This window comes from Ailuropoda melanoleuca, chromosome 12 (assembly GCF_002007445.2).
Source record: "Ailuropoda melanoleuca isolate Jingjing chromosome 12, ASM200744v2, whole genome shotgun sequence".
Classification (NCBI taxonomy): Eukaryota; Metazoa; Chordata; class Mammalia; order Carnivora; family Ursidae; genus Ailuropoda; species Ailuropoda melanoleuca.
The window spans coordinates 518,144-536,743 of NC_048229.1; the positions used below are offsets into that span (position 1 = coordinate 518,144).

The 18,600-nt window shown below is 61.2% G+C and overlaps 1 protein-coding gene across 1 annotated transcript in view; it reads right to left on the bottom strand.

Moving 5' to 3' along the window:
• LOC100468760 (fibrosin-1-like protein) overlaps positions 1-2,611 on the bottom strand; it is a 78,751-nt gene extending 76,140 nt beyond the window's left edge. The window contains exon 1 of the mRNA XM_034637893.1: positions 2,477-2,611. The gene's annotated coding sequence lies outside the window, so the exon portion shown is untranslated. The remainder of the gene's footprint in view (positions 1-2,476) is intronic.
• Positions 2,612-18,600: the final 15,989 nt, after the last annotated feature.

An 18,600-nucleotide genomic window follows, 5' to 3' on the forward strand; every position in this document is an offset into this window, starting at 1 on the left:
CCAGCGTGGGCGTGCACAGACTCTGACATACAAGGATACGTGGGCACTTCTGAGGCACAGAGAGACACTGAGGAACCCCTCCAATAAGCCCGAGCCCTTGGGGGCAGCCGTGTCCACTCTCCTAGGAGCGTGCATGTCCCAAAGTAGCGGGCACGATAGGGGCAGGCATGGCAGGGAGGTGGGAAGATGCTGGGGGTCCTCTCTCTCTTCCTGGTGCAGGTGGGCCTCAGCCTGGTAACGGCCCTGCAGGGGGCTGCCTCTGCTGAGCCTCAGTTTCCAACCGCAAACCGCCTGGCCTGTCTGGAGAAGGCCTCTGGCCCGTCGAGCAGCACATCTGCCCGGCACAGCCACACCCAGGGTGGTCTAGAACGCGGGCATCAGGCTCCAGGACTCACAGACGGGGCCTGGCGGGCCACCGCAGGGGTGGAGGATCGAGTCCGTCGTGACCTCAGGGGCCTGCAGGGACGGCCCAGTGCCAGGAGTGAGAGCTGCGGCTGATGGGCCCGAACCAGGTCCAGCAGTGACCGCCGCGGCTGGCTTGGGGGCCCCAGGAGGGGCCGACGGGGCGGGGCTGGCCGGCCCAGGAGTGACGGGCGCTCCGGGATGGGGAGTAATGGCTGGGGTTTGCAGGGCTGGCTGGGGCCCAGAAGGGACTGCAAGGGCTGGCAGGGCTGCTTTGGGCCCAGGAGTGGCCGCTTGGGTGGGTGAGGCTGTTCTGGGCCCATGAGGGGCCGCTTTTGTTGGCACGGCTGTCCAGGGCCCAGCAGTGAAGGTTTTGGGGGGCCAGGGTGCTCCGGGGCTTCAACTAATTGCTGGGGCTGACTGAGGCCCAGCAGTGACCCCTGGGGGCGGCTGGGCTGGCCCAGGAGGGACCTCCGGGGCTGGCAAGGGGCCAAGAGAGCCCGCCGGGGGCAGCAGCACTGGCCTGAAAGTGAGCTGGCGGGCCGGCGGCGGGGACGCAGCAGGAGGAGTGACTGGGGGGGCCGGCACCGCTGTCCTGAGGATCCCCTGCTAGGCTGGCCACGGAGACAGGGGGCCACCCATGACCGCACAGGCCAGCAGCGGTGCCAGAGGGCCAGCAGGGAGCGCAGGGGCCGGCAGAGGTGGCATGGGGCCAGGAGGGAGCGCAGGGGCCGGCAGCGGTGCCAAGGGGCCAGCAGGGAGCGCAGGGGTCGGCAGCGCTGCCATGGGGCCAGGAGGGAGCGCAGGCGCCGGCAGCGCTGCCTAGGGCCTAGGAGCGCCCAACGTGGCCGACAAGGCTGAGCCAGGAGTGACTGCTGGGGCCGGCAGTGCTGATCTGGGGCTGGAAGCAGCCGCTGGGGCCGGCAGGGCTGACCTGGGCCCAGAAGTGACCGCCGGGGTTGGCAGGGCTGTCTTGGGCCCAGAAGTGACCGCTGGGGCCAGCTGCGCTGACCCGGGAGTGGCCGCTGGGGCTGGCAGGGCTGCCCGGGGTCCGGGAGAGCCCGACGGGGCTGACAGCGCTGACACGGGGCTGGGAGTGACCCCTGGGGCTGGCTGGGCTGGAGCTGCTGCTGGCGCTGGGCCGGGCCGTTCTGGTCCCAGTGGTTGGCTGGGAGCGGCCCCCCTTCTGGGGAGCACACCTGCATGGAAGAAAGAGCACGTGTCCACCTGGGCAGGTGTGCCTGCAGACCCCCCAACCAGCCCGGGCCCCTGAGACATGCTGCCCCCTCACCAGCAGCCCAATCCCCAAGGGAGCTGAAAGTGGAGTGTGAAACACCAAGAAGAACTCCTCTCTGAAAAGAAGGCGCAAACCAGCGAGTCCCTGAGGAGGAAAGCAGCTGCAGGGCTGAGCCGGCACATGGGATAGAGCCCCACGCTCTGGGGGAGAGCCCCCACCCCGGTCCCAGTCTCCCCACCCTATCCCAGCTGGGCTCTGGTGACAGCAAGGATGGCCCCTCCCACAAGGGCCAGGCTCCCAGCCACTGTGGAGGGAGGCCCCTGGGTGGGGCTGCTCCCTGCACCGGGACCCCTGCCTACGAGTCACATGACACCCCCCCTCACAGATATGCTGCATTCTACAGAAGACTAGCAGATGGAGAACACCCAGTGCTGAACCTGGCCCCCACGCATTACAGACACCCTGGACACCCCGTGGTCGGCGGAGCCTGACAGACGCAATGGGGAAACGGGGCCAGCCTATCAGCGGGTGCGCCCTCCTGCCCCAAGTACACACTCCCCCACCCCCAATCCCTGGGCTCCCAGCTTGCCCCCTCTGGCTGTGTGACCCACCAGGGGAAGGTCTCCTGTCTGCTCAGGACCTGGGCTCACGGCGAGCGGCTGCCTCGGGCCCCAGTCCACATGTGCCCCATACCCCACGCCCAACAACGATGGAGCACGTTGCCAGGCAGGCCCAGATGCCGACGGTGGTGTCCAGGTGCTGGTGTGGCCCCGAAGGCACCCAAGGGAGAGGGCACAGAGCCCAGCGGTTCTGAGTGGGGCAGGGCCCAGTGCTCACCTGCTTGGTGGGCTGCAGTGGCACCTTCTTCCCCCGGTCGCAGGCAGGCTCCAGGTCCTGCTCGGGGCTGCCCATCTCCGGGGGACGCCCATTCTCACTTGGTTCTGCAGACGGGCCATTTTCTGACTCGCGGGGCTTCTTGGCAAGGCGACGTTCCCATTTCTCCTTCCGCTCATGCGGCTTCAGGGCCATGTCCTTCTGTGAGTGAGGAATGACAAAGCTGGTTAATTGGCAGTGATGTCAGCGACACCATGCAAGACCGCACTGTGCTCTGCGGGGAGGTCCCTAGGCATGTGACAGCACCTACCTGGAGGCGCCAAGCACCACACACCCCCCCCAAGTGGGCTGTCAGGCTGGACTCACACCTCAGGAAGATGGGCAGATGCGTCAGACGAATGTGGGTGGGCCTGTCGGGACTGGGGGGCTCAGAGGGTGATGTGGAAACAAAGCTGGACTAGAGGCTAAGTTTCCCAAGGGGCCCTAGCCGGTCACAGGGGCCCCTGATCAGTGGTCCGAAATGGAGCAGGTGCTGCACCGGCCTCCCGAGGGGTGCCCCTTGGATTCCTGAGCTGAGGGCCATCGCCACAGCTGACCACTGCCCTCTGGTCCGGAGCCACTCATGGGTTTATCTGCCCAACCCCACGCAGCCTGCCATCCTGATGCTATGGAGGCCCGTCTTGGGAAACCAGTCCCTGACTCAGCCAGGTATGCAGAACTTCAGGGCCCTGGACCCCTTTCCCTGAACAGGGACCTGTGCCCATTCTGCTGACAGCTGCACCTGGTCCCAAAGCAGGGACTGACACCCAGCGGGTATTTACAGAGCATGCACTGCTGTGCCGATGCCGGCCATAGCAGCAGGGTCCCCACAGCACTGTGCACAGGTCCGACTATGTCGAGCTGGTCCTGCCAGTGAGCCCGGGGCCCAGGAAAGCCTGCATTTACTGTTGGTGAGCAGGTGTGGTGTCACCCACCAGCCTCGGTCCATGGGGTAGGGGGGAAGGTACCACCTCCATGGGGCTGCTGAGAGGGAAGGAACCCACTGGAAGGGACTCCGAAGATTCTGAAAGCATTCACCCAAGGGGGAGGGGAGGAGGGTCTGAATGAAGATGATGCCCATGGCTGAGGTGCTCCCCCACATCCCAGGTGATACCCTCATGGCCCCACAGGAAGTGCTTCCTGAGAACCTGAGGGGTGACAGTGGCAGCCTCTCCAAGGGCTGGCCTCTATGCTCAGGTGGGCACCTGGCCCCAGCCAGCCCTCAGTGCACCTGGGCAGGTGGCAGAGAGAACCAACATCCCAGTCTGTTGTGGTCCCCTGGCCTGACAATGGAGACAGCGACATGCTGTGCTTGGCAGGTAAGGTCCTCTAACCTCGCACCACCCGCACACATCCTGTCTGATGAGAGGGGCCCGCTATCCCCAGAACGAGTGAGGGGCACCAACATGGCTGGCCAGACTAGAGCTGCCCTTCCAGGCACGGAAGCCCCCACGACCGTCCTGCTCTGCGTGACCCCACAGCCTGGGCTGGAAGCAACCGTGCCCGGCTGTAGGCTGCACGTGGGGGTGGCGACAGACCCCTCCTCTCTCAGGGCAGGACACGCCGCACTCCCAGGAGGCTCCTGAGGGGCCCACACCCACAGCCACACAGACGGAGGACAGCCCCATCAAAGCCTCTCACCTCTGATATGGACACCAAGGGCCGGAGTATGCATCCTCCTGCATGAGGAGGGGTTCACCCTGCAGCCCCGCCCCCTCCCCAGGGCTCACTGAGGGGCAATGGGACGGGAGAGGGGAGGCTGGGCTGGCAGGGCCGCCTGTCCTGGGACATCTGCAAGGCTGGGAACTCTCCCTGCTGAAGCTGTTCCCTAAGTCTGATGACCAGCTTGGCCCATGCCACGTGGCTCTGCCCAAAGCTCCACAGGCTTCCCCGAGGGCAGCACGTGGGTCCTGACTTTTCAGACCTGGGACAGACCCTTCCCCACGCTCACCTTCCAGAATATCAGACCCTAGGGACACCCACAGGCTGCTGGCATTTCTGCGGCCCCTCCCGGAGTCCAGGTCGGATGCCCTCATGCCCCTCTGACCCCTCAGAGCCCCTGCTCATCTCAGCCCAAAGCGGCCGCTCCCCGCCCCCGACAGTGGAACCCCTGCCCACCGTAAGACCTCCCAGCTCCTGCCCTGCCTATGGGTATCAGGTCGATTCCAGACTCTGGGGGCCCCCCCACCTTCACATACACAAAGCTGGCAGGAAACACTGACTACGACAGCTCAGCTCCAGGCACCAGCGAGCAGCTCAGGAGGCCCCTGGCTCAAATGGACAGTAGGGCAGCCCCAGCTGAGAAGCCAAGGGGAAGGGGCCAAGTCAGAGCTGCTGAGGGAAGACTCCTGGGCAGGGCCTGAGGCGGTGAGGAGCTCCACGCTCCCTCCCTCTCCTGTGCCTGCCTCCACTGTATAGGTCCACAGGCTTCCCTGGGCGAGAAAAGACAGCAGCTCATTCTCCACACGTGGACACTTAATACTTACTGACTCCCAGTGTCCCCACACACACACACACACACACACACACACACGAATGCCACACCCCCTTAGACAGTCAGTCCCTCTTAGCACATCGCTTTCAGGCCTCCTGCCCTGGGCCAATCTTGTGGCTCACAGGCTGTTCCCTCCCACAAAGGCCCCCACAGTCCCCACGTCCCCGCCCCAGATGCTGCCGCGCAACTGCAGGGTGTCAGAACCTCAGCACCTCACCGCCCACCCCCAGGGCCCCTGCCCGGCCCCAGCCCCGCATCGTGGTGCAGAGGGCAGGCCCAGCGGACTGTGGGCAGAGGACTGCGGAGAAAAACCACAGCAATATGCTAGAAAGGGTGGACCAGCCAGGGCCTTCCGGAGCAACAGACCAGCACGATGTGTATACACAGACAGCCTTCCTGTGAAGAGCTGGCTATGCAAGCGTGGGGACCCAGATGCCCCAAGATCTGTGGGCAGCCCAGAGACCCAGGAGGGCCAGGGGTACGGTTCCTCCCAGGGCTGGACAAAACCTGGGTCCTAGCTCAAGGGGCCAGGCAGGAGGAGCGCTCCCTTCCGTGGGGGAGGGTCTGGCTTTTTGTTCTATTCAGGCCTTCAGGGGATTGGATAAAGCCCACCCACACGCGGGAGGGCCAGACGCCTCATCCACTTTAGATTTAAATGCTAACGTCATCCAGAAGCACTTGCACAGGTACCCAGAACAATGTCTGACCAAACGTCTGGGCCCCAGGGGACACTGGCCCCACCAGGGGCAGGGACAGACGCTACCTGGAGGGCCTGTGGGTGTGGTGAAGAGGTGGGAGTTCGGGGTGCCCCACCATGCACGTGCACACATGTGTGCAATGCTCACACTCCCACGTGTGCACCCACCCCGGCCTCCACAGCCTGGGCAGCAGGCGGGGCTGGAGTCCAGAGCAGGACGGCTGCCTCTGCCAGGCCGTCTGTGCCGTGGCTGCACTGTGTGGGCTCCTGGACCCCACTCCACCTGGGCCCTAATGTCAGCTTCTCAGCTCCCAGGTGCGTACACACGGCCACCTCGACCTTCACACTGCCACAGAGAGCAGCCAGTCCTCTCTCCCCAGACGCCTGTGGGCCACCTCCTTCTGCAAGAAGCAAGCATCCTGCCACTCTGTGACTCCACAACACGGACCTCCTGAGCCGCTGTGGGGTGAGTCCCACTTTCACAGAGACAGCCACCGGTTCCTAGGACCTTCCAGTCAGGTAAAATCACAGAAACAATTTCTAGCCTGGGGGACAGCCTCTGAAGTCCCACGTCTGAGCCCTGGAATGAGAACAGGGCTGGCCTGCGGTGCATATGATCAGAAGCACAAGCGAGTACTAACTAGGAAACCTGCGGGAACAGCCTGCCCCTTGGGACACCTGGCTGGGCTGGGACCAGTCTTTCTAATGAGCACTTGTAGTCAAAACAGACAAAACAGGAGGACGAGGGAAGGGCAGGCACACAGCACAGCAAGTGCAGTGAACGGCCAGCCGCAGACCAGGCGGTGGGCTCCACAAAGGCCTCCCTCTAGGCCCTGCCCTGGCCCCTCTGTGGGTTCTGGAAGGGCCTCAGGGCAGCTCCAGGCCACTTCTCCGGACACATCCAATCACCACACCTTTCACCCAACGAAAAGCATGCATCAACCGCAAAACGTTCAATGCAATACGTTCTCTGTAAAGCTGTTATGTTTGGGTTTTTTTTGTTTTTTTGAAACAAAAAACCTAGGTTGTTAGAACACTTGAAATATCAGTGACTGGGCCTCTCCCCTGGCTTGGACTCAGTCCGGCGGCATCCCGGCCCCAGGGCAAGAGCTCCTGCACCTGAAGAGTGGGGGAGCTGGGAAGCCACTTGCCCCTGGCCCAGCAGAGGAAGAGCCAGTAGGCGAAAGGCCTGGGCCCCGTGCACACGGAGGGACAGTGACACCGTGGGCCCTCTCCTAGCTCAAGGGGGCAAGAGGCCTTGTGCGCTGGGATCCAGAGGCGGCTGCCCCACCCAGCCACTGCCCTGAGGGTGACCCCAGGGCTTCCTGGAGCAGACCCTATGCCGCACACCCAAGAGGCTCTTGGTCACAGACTCAACAATTACTGCCATGGGGCACTGCTGGGACATGTCTGGCTGGCCCTTTCCTGGCACGCCAAGGCTGGCGCTGGCCTTCACTTGTTACGCTGAACTCGTGTGAGCCCGGGCCAGCTTTGGAAGCTCACACCACCGCAGTTCGGCCCCCACTGAGCCTGCAGTGGGAGTGCTGGCCCTGGGTTCCGATGGCGGCTCTGTCTGGACCACAGGGCCTCTAGGTAGGTGCAGTTTCCTCATCTGTAGACTGGGGCAGCAGCTATCCCCAGGCTGTGGTGAAGGCTCTGGGCGAGACAGAGCCACAACAGCAGTGACTGTCGCACCAAGGGCCAGGGCAAGTCTGCCAGCAGAGAGATCCTCGGGGCAGACCCCAGGGGAGGGAGACCGAGGCGAGCGGTGGGCTGACGTCTGACTCCCAGGATGCTCAGGGTGCTGCAGCTGGCTCCACGCTAGGAGCCTAGAGAACTGGAGTGTGCCCATGGGGAAGCAGGCCAGGCCCAGGCTGCAGCAATGCTCTGGGGTGGACTGGGACAAGCTCCAGCAGTCCAGGGCTAGGCTGTATCCTTGAGCTGCCGTCTGCCCACAGACCCATCTGTGAGCCCACACAGGCAGGGCGGCAGGTGTGGCCAGGCGCACCCCAGCACCCATGCCTGCACGTAGAGGGGCCCTACAGAGGGGGCACAGCCAAGCGCGGCAGCCCACAACCCTTGAGGCCCGAGACAACAATTCCACAGTGAAGACCCCAGCGCCCCCAGGAATAGCCAGGCCTCTGGACCCTCCCTGGACCACTGGATCTGCACGTTGTCGTGAAATCAATGATTACATTTTCCTGTAGCAATTTTATGGGGCTATTTTTAGCTCCTCTAAACGTTATTACTATGCAGTACCAATAAGATCTCTAACTGCACTTCAGTAAGACAACTGTGCAGACGAAAGTAATTAGAACTGGCAAACCCAGACCCAGATTCTCTCTCACTGAGGGCTGAGGCTGCTAGGTCCGACGTGGACTGGGCCTTTCCAGGCTCCCAGATCCTGCAGGCAAAGGCATGGCCGCACCCCTCCAGCCAGGTGGGTGCCCCCTCTGCTCCTGGAACTGCATAGGGGCCTCTCCCCCAGCACCTGGGCCTGAGCCCCCAAGGTCGCACAGAACCCACCCCTCACTGCCAAGCATCGGCACTCCTGGTATAGTGGAAGGCCTGGCCCAACTGACCCCCCGCCCCCGCCAAATGGTTGAGGCTGCCTGTCTCCCAGAACCTCTGGGACTCGGGGCCCTCCAGCAAACCTTGCTGGCTCGCGGTTCATTGCTCCAGAAGCTCAGGCCAGATCCCACCCGCTGCTCACCTAGCAGACAGTCCTCCCGAACCGGGAAGGCTTCAGCACACACCTGCCCCAGGAGCTCGGTACAGCTGTCCCCTCCACCCTGCTATCTGTGTGGCTCACTCTCCTTCACCTGCAAGTTTGGGCTCACACTTCACACCACCCCCCCACCCCCCCACCAAGTAAAACCCCAGCCCCATGCCTTTCCTACCTTCTGTGCTATGACCCACCCCCCTCCAACCCCAGGGGCAGAGGCCACGTGTACTGGCGTCTCCTTCTGCGTGGTCAAGGGCCCTCTCCCCAGGAGGGACCACCCTCCTCCCCACACCGATTAGAAAGGAGGCAGCCTGCGCGTCCACTGCCCACCAGCAACTGGGTACACCTCCCAACCGAGTATCCTTGTTTGTCTGGGACTGAGAGGGCTCCCTGGATGTGGGGAAGGCACAGAGAAACAGGGGATCCTGTGAACCGTTACAGCAGCACTGCCCTATCACACACCACCATCCCCAGTCACACAGCGCTGGACGACAGGATGGCAGCAGGGTGGGGGTGAGAGGGTCCCTCTGCCGGGCCTAACTTCCCACCCCGGGCCCCTGCACCTCCAGGTGCAGCGAGGACTGGGGCACCTCTGACACCTGCTGCTGACCATGTCCAGAGTCAAAGATGGACTCAGAGCTGGCCCGGACAGTCCCTGCAGGCAGTCCCCCGCAGCTGCCCGTGCCCTGGCATGAGGACCACGTCCAGTCGCCCCCTCCAGCGATGATGCTGGGACAGCAGTCCTCCCTGACCTGTCCCCCCCTTAGCTCACAATCACACCAGATGGGTACTGCTGGGGAGCGTCTTCCCACCCCCACAGCCCACCTGCTGTCCCTCCATGTAAGCCATCCTGCCTCACAGGTCCCTAAATCCACCAGGACTGCGGCTACCTGAGGGTAATACTGCTCTCGAGGACCATCCCCTGAAGGGCTCACTGACACCTTAGCTGCTCCAGAACCTTCTGGAACCCGCCTCATGAACCTTGGTTCCTCTGAGTCAGTCTCCTGCCAGCTCACAGCACTCCCCCTCAGCACCCTTGCTCCTGGGTGCCCACCCACACTGTGCTCTATGCACTGGAACCCCTGGCAGGACCAGTATGGCTTGAGGGCAGATGGTCAAAGACCCAGGCGCTGGGGAGTCGGTCCAGCAGCAGGACAGCCTCAAGCAGAAGCACCACAGCCTCTGTCACACCCAGTGCTCAGCACACTAGTGAGGACCCCCTTTCCCAGGCTCTGTGAAGACACTCGTTCCTTCCTGTGTCCATGCAGCCCCCAGCATGTGCTGAGTGGTTGCTGGGGCAGAGGAGGCCACCTGGAAACAGAAGAGACCCACCCACCCTACCGCCTGGGACGAGTCAGACAGATGATAACGCCGACAGGTGCTCTGGACAAAGGCACGAAGGTGGAGGAGGACGGTGGGCACACAGCCTGAGGCAAAGAAGCGGCCAGAGTGAGGGGTAGGCCAGCCCCGTTCTGGGCCCCCTGCCCAGGTCTGCACACCAAAGACACAACCTCCCATGTCCGCGCATGCACGCCCCACTGCGACCCCACACTGTGACCCTTTGCTGACCACCCTCTAATCCACACTCCACTAGGACTTCATGTTCACAACCGCTGAAGCGGCAACTGGGTTTGGAGGTCAGTCTCTGCCCAAGCCCCTCCCCGCCGCTCCATATACAGACCCTGCTGTGTGCTCGCCCATGACTGCCAGAGCCGGCCTCAGGCTCGCTGCCCAACACGCTCCCCCTCGGTCTCTGGGACCAGCACAGCTGCGGCTCAGCTGTCACACACGGGGGGGGCGGGGCGTCCGGGGAGGCCAGGAGCCAGGGCCACTGCTGCTGAAATGTCCCCTGCCTGTTGTGCCCTGGGGTGGGGGACGAAGAACCAACCTCAGGATTAGCTCCCAGAAGAACCCTGGAGAGGGGATGGGGAGGGGCAGGACCATGTGGCAGGCACGTTCAGCTCATCGCCTCCACTTCCCAGATGAGGACATTGAGGCCCAGAGCAGGCGGAGGGCTACCTGGGGCCACGCGGGGAGGAAAAGTGAATTTAAACCAGGCATCTGGACTGGGCTCATGCACTTCACTGTCCTCCTCAGCTGGCTGGGAGCAGGGGGAGGCTCAGATGAAGCATCCTGAACTTGCTCCTGAAAGATGGGACCAGCATAGCAGGTGCAAAGGCCCTGAGACAGAAGTGCCTGGGGCTCCAGGTGAGGGGGTGGGCAGGACCAGGCCTCATGGAGAACGTGGGTTCACTCGATGGGTGACAAACAGGGACCCCTGGCTGTACGCAGGAGACAGGTCCACATGAATTCCTGACAAATCCCCACTGGGCTACAGGTGGAGCCAGGTACTGAGCGCGTGCTGTGCAGCACGTGGAACAGCACGGGCCGAGGGTGAGCCGGAGGCCTGGAGGGTCTGAGGACCAGCATGTGGGGCTGGGGCGAGGCGTCAGGAGACAGCTCCAATGGGTAAGGTCAGAGAGCTGATGGGGGTCATGGCACATCCTGATGGTCCCTGCGGGGGCTCTAGGTCTGACTTAGGATCACTGCACAGACTGGGCTGTGGCCTCCCGCTCCTCCTTGGCAAAGGGGTACAAGTGGTGGCCCTCCAACAGGGCCACTCACATGCCCTGCATGGACATGGACATGGACATGCTCTGCCCCCCACACCTACCTGCTGACACTACTCTCACCAGAGAACCCTCCCTTGTCTGGGGCCCTCAGGCGCCTGCAGTCGGGTCGGCACATATGTGGCTCCATGCCTGCCACCTGTGTGGAGTCCGGGGAGCAGCGCCCACCCCAAACAGCGGCTCCAAGGAAGAGGCAGAGCTGGGGTCACTGAGACGCCTCAGCAGGCGGAGTCTAAGCCGGACAGACGGGTGTGTGTGTTTGGGGAGGGGACACGTAGATGTGCCCCGCCAGGCCAGCCTGGCCTTTCTGCCAGGGGATCCCTCCCCTACACAGACACACACACACCCCCACACCCCACCCGTGTGCACACACACTGACTGCAACTAGAAAGACAGGCAGGGGTGGTCTACACGCTGGGCTGGGTACCAGGGTTCCGGAATCAGCTCTCCCCCACATGCAGCTTCAAACAGAAGCCTGGTACACACAGTCCTGGGGAGCTGAATAAGGCTGGTAACTCGTTGGCAAGTTTTCTTTCTTTAGCTACTCGGGTAAACCAGGGCACCAGAACAATTTTCACATGGAACGGGAACCAGATACCACATTTGTCCGGAGTCCCCAAAGCACTCACTTCCATGTGGGTTTCAGATTCTGGCTCCCAAGGCAGAAAGCCCCTCGGGTGCCCTTGTGGCCCAGCTCAACTGCCTCATAGCCTCATTGACCTTCTCCAGATGTCCCAACCTGGCTGCCATCCTCCTGGGCTAGTCCCTGCCAGCCCCCTCCTAGCACCTGCCTGGCCTATACAGCCTCCTCCCGAGCCTGCAATCTCCTTTCAGGCACTGACCAGTCTAGTTACCTAGCTGCATCCTGTCTGGAGCCAACCCGGCAGCTGCCACAGAGACTGGCACACAGCTGGTGCTCAATAAATGCTCAGTGAATCAGGATAGGAAGAATAGGTCCGTGCACTCCCTGCTGGTCAGCAGTCACTTCTAGAGGCCTACAGCCCCACATGTGAGCCTGGCCTGCCCTGCAGCAACCACTGCCCGGGCCCCAATAAACAAGAGGCAATTAGAAACCATCCCGAGCCACGGTCCCGGTGAGAGGGGGCTGCCACGGTTGAACGAAGGAAGCCACGGCTCGGTTTATCTAGCGGTGTTGGAGAGCTCTGACTGGGACAGGGTCTGGCTGCCCAGGCTTCTGGGAGGCCTCATGGAGGCTGCATCTAGGGGCTCTCAGCAGAGAGCACAGGCAGGTGACCGTGGCCTGCGTGGTGTGACCATGGCCGCGCCAACCAGCTCCTCTTCCACCCTGGGCAGTTAGCAAAAGCTGAGTGCCTTGGCTTCCCCCTCACCTTTCCCTAACAGGGTTGCCCACGGCCCCCACCGCTGGGAGCTCCATGCAGAGCATGTGAACCACAGGAGTCAAGGCCAGGACGATGGTGGCTCCCAGCAGGCGCCCTGCCCAGTGCAGTTGCTGCCACTCTGGCCACCCTAGAATATGACACGGCCAAGCCCACGGCGGGGATGGTGTCCAGACTCCAGTGTCCTCCCTCCAGAAGGCAGCCACTGCCCACCCGAACAGAATGCAGGGGGACAGGGCCTGAGGCCTCAGCACCTGCCAGCTCGCAGGCAGTTCTGCTCAGAAGCAAGTGTCCCAGGCCAGCCTGCTCTGGGGTGGGGGTGGGGGGTGAAAGATGCCCTGCTGACCCTATTTCCAGCAAGCTCGTCCCATGTATCCTTTACTCAATACCTGCCACCCCACCACAAACGGAGCTGACTCGGGTCTCTAACAGGCCACCAGCAAATGAGGCTGGAACACTGGGACTCCAAATGTGGAGAGGCGCTGACGATTCCTATGCCATTCGGACTATTCGGAGCACAAGAGAAGACTCAGCAGACACAAGACCATCTCAGACTAATTTCATGTAAGAATATAGTGCTAAAAACCCAACTAAAACATCAGCAAAGCAACCTGACACAAGACTGCCGACATGGCCTGGAATCCAGGGATGGCCTGACATGACCGGGTCCAGAGAAGGATGACAATCATCACAGGGGCACAAGTCAGGCCCACTGGTCACTTCTGGTGCCAGTCCAGACACTTCTCAGCGGGACACCATGGCCACGTGAAAGGTCGCACACAGCCGTGCTGAGTCGGGGAAGAAGAGCTCCACCGGAAAGGACGGGGTGGAGGTGCCGACAGGCCACAGGACGGTAAAAGAGATGCGCAGTGACAACGCTGTGTCCCCCACAGATGCCGCAGTGGCCGATGGGAACCCTGGAGACTCCACTGGAGAGGTGTCAGAACTGACAAAGGAACCTGCCTGTGCCCAGGCATGAGCGCTACGGCAGCCAATCAGAAAGCAGAGCGACCCAGGCACAAGGCAGACCCTCAGCCTGGTGCCACAGCTCAACGACAACTGCCTCCCCGTGTACAAAAGTGAATAGCACACCACTGCAGACCCCCCACCCCAGCCCCAGATCTGGGAGCTTCTCCCTGGAAACAAACACATGTGCAAGGAGGTTCTGGGTGGGGAGATGTCCACGAGACCGACACCGCCTAAGTCCTAGTGGGAGGGACAAGGAGCAGAGGATAAGCCAGAAGGGGCCAGGGGTGGTCCAGAGACACAGGGCTGAAGGCTCCCTGCCAGGGAAGGGGGTGTGTGACTAGACACTGAGTCACCCTGACGCTTGGGGAAAGAATCTTCCGGGCAGGGGACAGAGCAGTTAGCAAGGGCCGGAAGTGTGCCCACGTGTATGTCTAAGGATTCTCTGGCAGGGGCATGGAGAGACGGGCTAGATGTGGCTGGAGCTACAGGAATGAGGGGCTGCAGTGGGGCATGAAGGGGGCCACAGCAGAGCAAGGTTACCGAACTGGAAGTTCAGAGGGGTGGCAGGCCCAAGAAACTAAGGAGGTGGTGGGGCCGGTTCTACAAACTCATGAGCGTTTGCTGACTGCTCTGCTGTGTGTTTGGGGGCGGAGCCGGGGGGGGGTGACTGTCCTGCAGCAGGACCAGGATAAGGGATAGAGGACGTGCAGTCCAGGATGGGGTTTCACCATGTGTGACTAAGGGGTCACAGGTAGGCAGGTCCTCTGCTCTGTCCAGCCACAGAGCTGCTGCCTGAGAGGGGGTCTGGAGCACAGACATACACAGATTTACACATGTACCCCGGCAAGAACACAGGACACACATGTGTGTACCGTGTGCACACACACCTGGGACATGGACCTACCACACCCACGCACCTAGGGTGGATCTGAGACCCTGTCTAGAAACTCAGAGTGGGGGAAGAGGGAAGGAGGGCTGCGGCCTGCCGCAGGGGTGCCCCCAGAGCCCATGCTGCCCATTCCGGGCAAAGCCAACCTGCGGGAAGTTGAGGCTCCACCTCCCGGGCAGCGAGGAGCAGCGCAGCTTCCAGGCACTCAGCAGATGGGGGAAGTGGGAGACACTGAGGCCCAGAAGCCACAAGTACCAGGTATGTGATCCCCAGTCGAAGACGAGCAGGGGAGCAGGCTGGGGTGATGGAGGCCAGGAAATAGCCTGTCCACCGGCCTGCGGCTCAAGACCCTCCCCTGTGCTCGGGCGGGAGGCAGGGACAACAAGCTGGCCGGCAGACACATAGGGCCACCAGCCATCAGGAGGACCACGGCCACCGCACTGCGCTGTGCCACAGCGTGTGAGCGGTCACCCTGTGGCCTCACTGCCTGTGACAGGCGTGCAGTGACAGAGCAGACCCCTCCCAGCCCATGTGTAGCCGCAGGTTCTGTAGACCGTGTCTGACGGCCGCGATGCCCAGAGGGCAGCACAGGCACTACTGTTGTTCCTGCAGCCCAGAAAAGGCCATCCCTTTACATGTCATGGAGACCACTGTCCCCTCTGCTCAAGCTCAGAGTCCTCCCAAGTGCATCCAGAAGATGCCACGCAAGTTTGGGTGAAGACTCACGAGATGTCTGTTGTCTGGTGCTGTGGTGGGCAGATCCCAGATGAGAATCCCCCCTCTGCCCCCAGGGCTTCAGTTGCCTCATCTACCAAGTGGGTGTGTGAAGACAGGGCCCTCAGCCGCTGTCAGCATCAGCACTGCGCCCACGACATGCCTTCTCACAGCAGAACACTGACCCACACGACAGGCTCCCACCCCCCAGCAGCAAACCGCAGCTGCCCAGGCAAGGTAGCGGACATCCACATGGGCGGAGAAGGCTAAGCAATGGCTTGTGTTCGTCAGCGGGTGGGGTCCCCCTCGGAGGGAGCAGCCCCTCCCCCACAGCAGCCCTAGGGGAATGGGGGAGCAGACCAATGCCAGCCTAGGCAGCTTCCAGGCTTGGTGCCATACCCCCCTTCCATGACTGCAAGCCAAATGTTTCTGCTCTCTGGGCCTCAGTTTCCCCATCTGGAGGAGGTGCTCTGGCTGATGGTCATGGACACTCCCAGCTGAGAGCTCCTCTCTGCACCGACTCTCCTCTGTCCCCCTCCTTGGAGGGCTGGACTGGGCACACATACAGCCCCCCAGATCAAGGCCCCCACAGGCAGGACCAACAGTGTAGGCTTTTACCCATGGACAACCAGGCCATATCCTGTCACCCCCCAACTCCTGACCCTTAGCAACCAGACCCAGCATGATCGTGTGCCCCTTGCCCGGGGGGGGGGCGAGACACTGAATACCAGCTTGCAGAGAAGTCACTACCACTGAGTCCCCTGCATGGGCCTGAGGGAGTTCTGCCCCCCTACAGGGCCACCACCCATCAGGACTCGAGTAGTCTCCACGGCCTGCCTGGAGGCCCCCAGCCCCAGCCCCAGCGTCCTAAGGCTGGGGGGAGCTCGGTTATTTCCAGCAGAAACGCACAGCACACCCCTGACATCACCTGAAGCTGGGAACCGGGCAGCCAGGCCAGGGTTTCTCAAGCACAACTGTGTGCAGCAAGTCGCGTCTGGGCATAGGTGTCCGTTTTACGGATTATCAAAATTAACGCGTAGTGATCAGTGTGGGAAACAGAATTACCTACAGGAAGTCACCGGTTATCACAGCTAAAACTTTGGGTGTTTTCCTTTTCATTTTTTATTTCTGGATACATGCCTCCTAGATATACATACAGAGGTGGTGAGTAACGCTTTCTTCCTAGCAAAAAAAAGGAGGGATACAGGACCATACACCTCTGTGGTTCTATCTGCACAACATACTCTGGGAAGGCCAGAAGCTGCCGAAGTTTATTGCAGGATATCAAGGCAGGAATTTTCTCAGAATATACCTTTTTACTGACATGGATCTTTGAACCAGCTGAAAGTGTCTAGCTGTTTTGAAGCAAATTAGCAAAGAATCAGACAGATGCCAAACCAGAAAGGTGGTTTCCACTAGGTACTCATGGCACACGTGCTCTCAAGAGGTAGGCAGTGTACAGACAGAGCACGGAGGGGAAGCGCTGGTGCACAGGCGTGCAAGCACCCCTGATGGGAAGTGCTGGGAGGCACACCATAGGTCTGCTGGGCTCACCCAGGCTCTGCCTGCAAAGTGGATCTCCCAGAAGCTCTCCCAGAAGGCTGGCACTCTGGCCTAATGGTTCCCTTTGTCATTAGGGAGGAAGGATCAGGAGAACCTCAATTTTGCCCTGGCCTGTCCCCAGAGAGCCTTCCCATCACCTCTAGAGACAGAGATGTCACGGAATAAGGACAGCAAGAAATACCCACCTGTCCCCAATGTTCCTGGTCAGTGAGAGCAGAGGAAAGACAGCCCCTGTACCCCCACGAAACCACAAGACCCCTGTCCCACTGCTGCCTGCTCACCTTCCCCACTCTGTTCAACAGAGTCAGAAAACTGACAGAGGACCCAGGCTCAGATGTACAACCCTGCCCAGCCCATGGCCTCTGCACACCCTCAGCTCAGCTGGAGAGCTCTAGCTGTCCAACTCCATGCCCAGAGCCTTGGACACACTGTGAGCCCACCCAGACCTGGGAGCCCTCTCTTCAGCCAATACCACCACTGTCACATGCGTGTGTCCACAGCATTTCACAGAAGTGGCCTGTGATCCTCTCAGCCACCCAAGGCAAGTACTCATCCTCCCTTCGGGACAAACAAAGGTGCACAAGGAGGTGCTGGAAGGATGGCGTTAGGTACCTGCCTAGGGCATGGGGGGCAGGGGAAGCTGCAACCTCAGGACAAAGGTAAGGAGGACTCTTGGACACTGGCACTCTCAAACCTCATGAGCAAGTCTACACCTGACATTTGGGTGTTTATGCCCCCGGGGTGACAGCAGCTCGCACCCCTGTGCCACGGCAGCTCTGACAGAGCCCTGATACTAGGTGGAAGGGGGGTTTTAACATTCGCGGCACTGCGCCTCAGTGTCCCCATCTGCACAGTGGAGTTTGAGGACAAGCAGATTCAGAGCTGTGCCTGCTCAGCACTGTGTGCTGACACTCAGAGTCCTGATGAATTATCTGAACTCTGGGGAAAACCACTACACTTTAGCAAGAAATGAGCCCAAACAAGAGAACCAATCTAGAAGTTATGACTTGTGCAGAAACCCCGTACTTTCCAAGGCAGGCGGGTCCTTCCCTGGCTCAGTAGGGCAGAAAAAGGTACATGGTGACGTGGCTGAGTGAACACCAAGCAGACAGCAGACCCAGTCTCACTACGACCTGACCGAGGCCTCCTGGAGCCTGCAGAGGTCCCCACACCCAAGGCTGCACTCTGAGTGCCCCCGATGCCAGAGGGGTGTAGCTGAGGCTGCTGTGGGCTCATTTCGGCAGGGGTGCAAAGTGACTTCTGGCAAAACCTTCCTCAACAGCAGTTTCTCCTCCCACCTGTTCACTCCACAAACATGTATGGGGCATGAGGACCTCACAGAGGACACACAAGACAGACGGAGTGCCTGCTCTCTTTCAGCTTACAAGTTCTGGTGGGGAGAGAGCCAAAAAAGAGTCAATCCCTAGATGGCTTCAAAGAAGAGGGGTCACTGACAGGAAAGTGGGGGATGGGTGGGGTGCGGTCGGGGAGAAGGGGTGCTGCTTTAGAAGGTCACTGGGGAGGGCCTGATCCCAGGCCACTGGCTCCCAAGCCCATGAAAAGGAAAGGTGCTGTTAACCGAGCAATCTCTGGGACCCCCAAACCCAGCAGATGCCTGTGGCCCCTAGTAAGTGCTGTATGGGGCCCCTGGAGGGTGTGGGGGGCTGGCTGGCTGAGGCTGGTAGGACCGTGGGGTCTGGCCAGCACTTCTACACAATTCTAGGAGACCGTGGCTCCCCACCCACCCCATTTGCCAAATCTCTGATAGTCAGTACTCATTTCCTTCTCAACTCACCTGGGTTCACGCAAGAAGGGCAGTATTTGCTCAGCAAATATTGCCCAGGATAAGTCAGCCAGACAAGCGATATTTTTTGCCATCCTATTAACCAGCCTATGAAGCAGCCGTCAGTAGAGGGGTCTCAGAAATCCCCCTCCCTCTCCCCCGTCTGAACAGAAACCTCCAGGAGGAGGAGAGGAACAGGAAGAATCTCACAAGTATCCATTCCACCACCGCCTTCACCACGACCCGCAGCGCTCACCCCGCTGGCA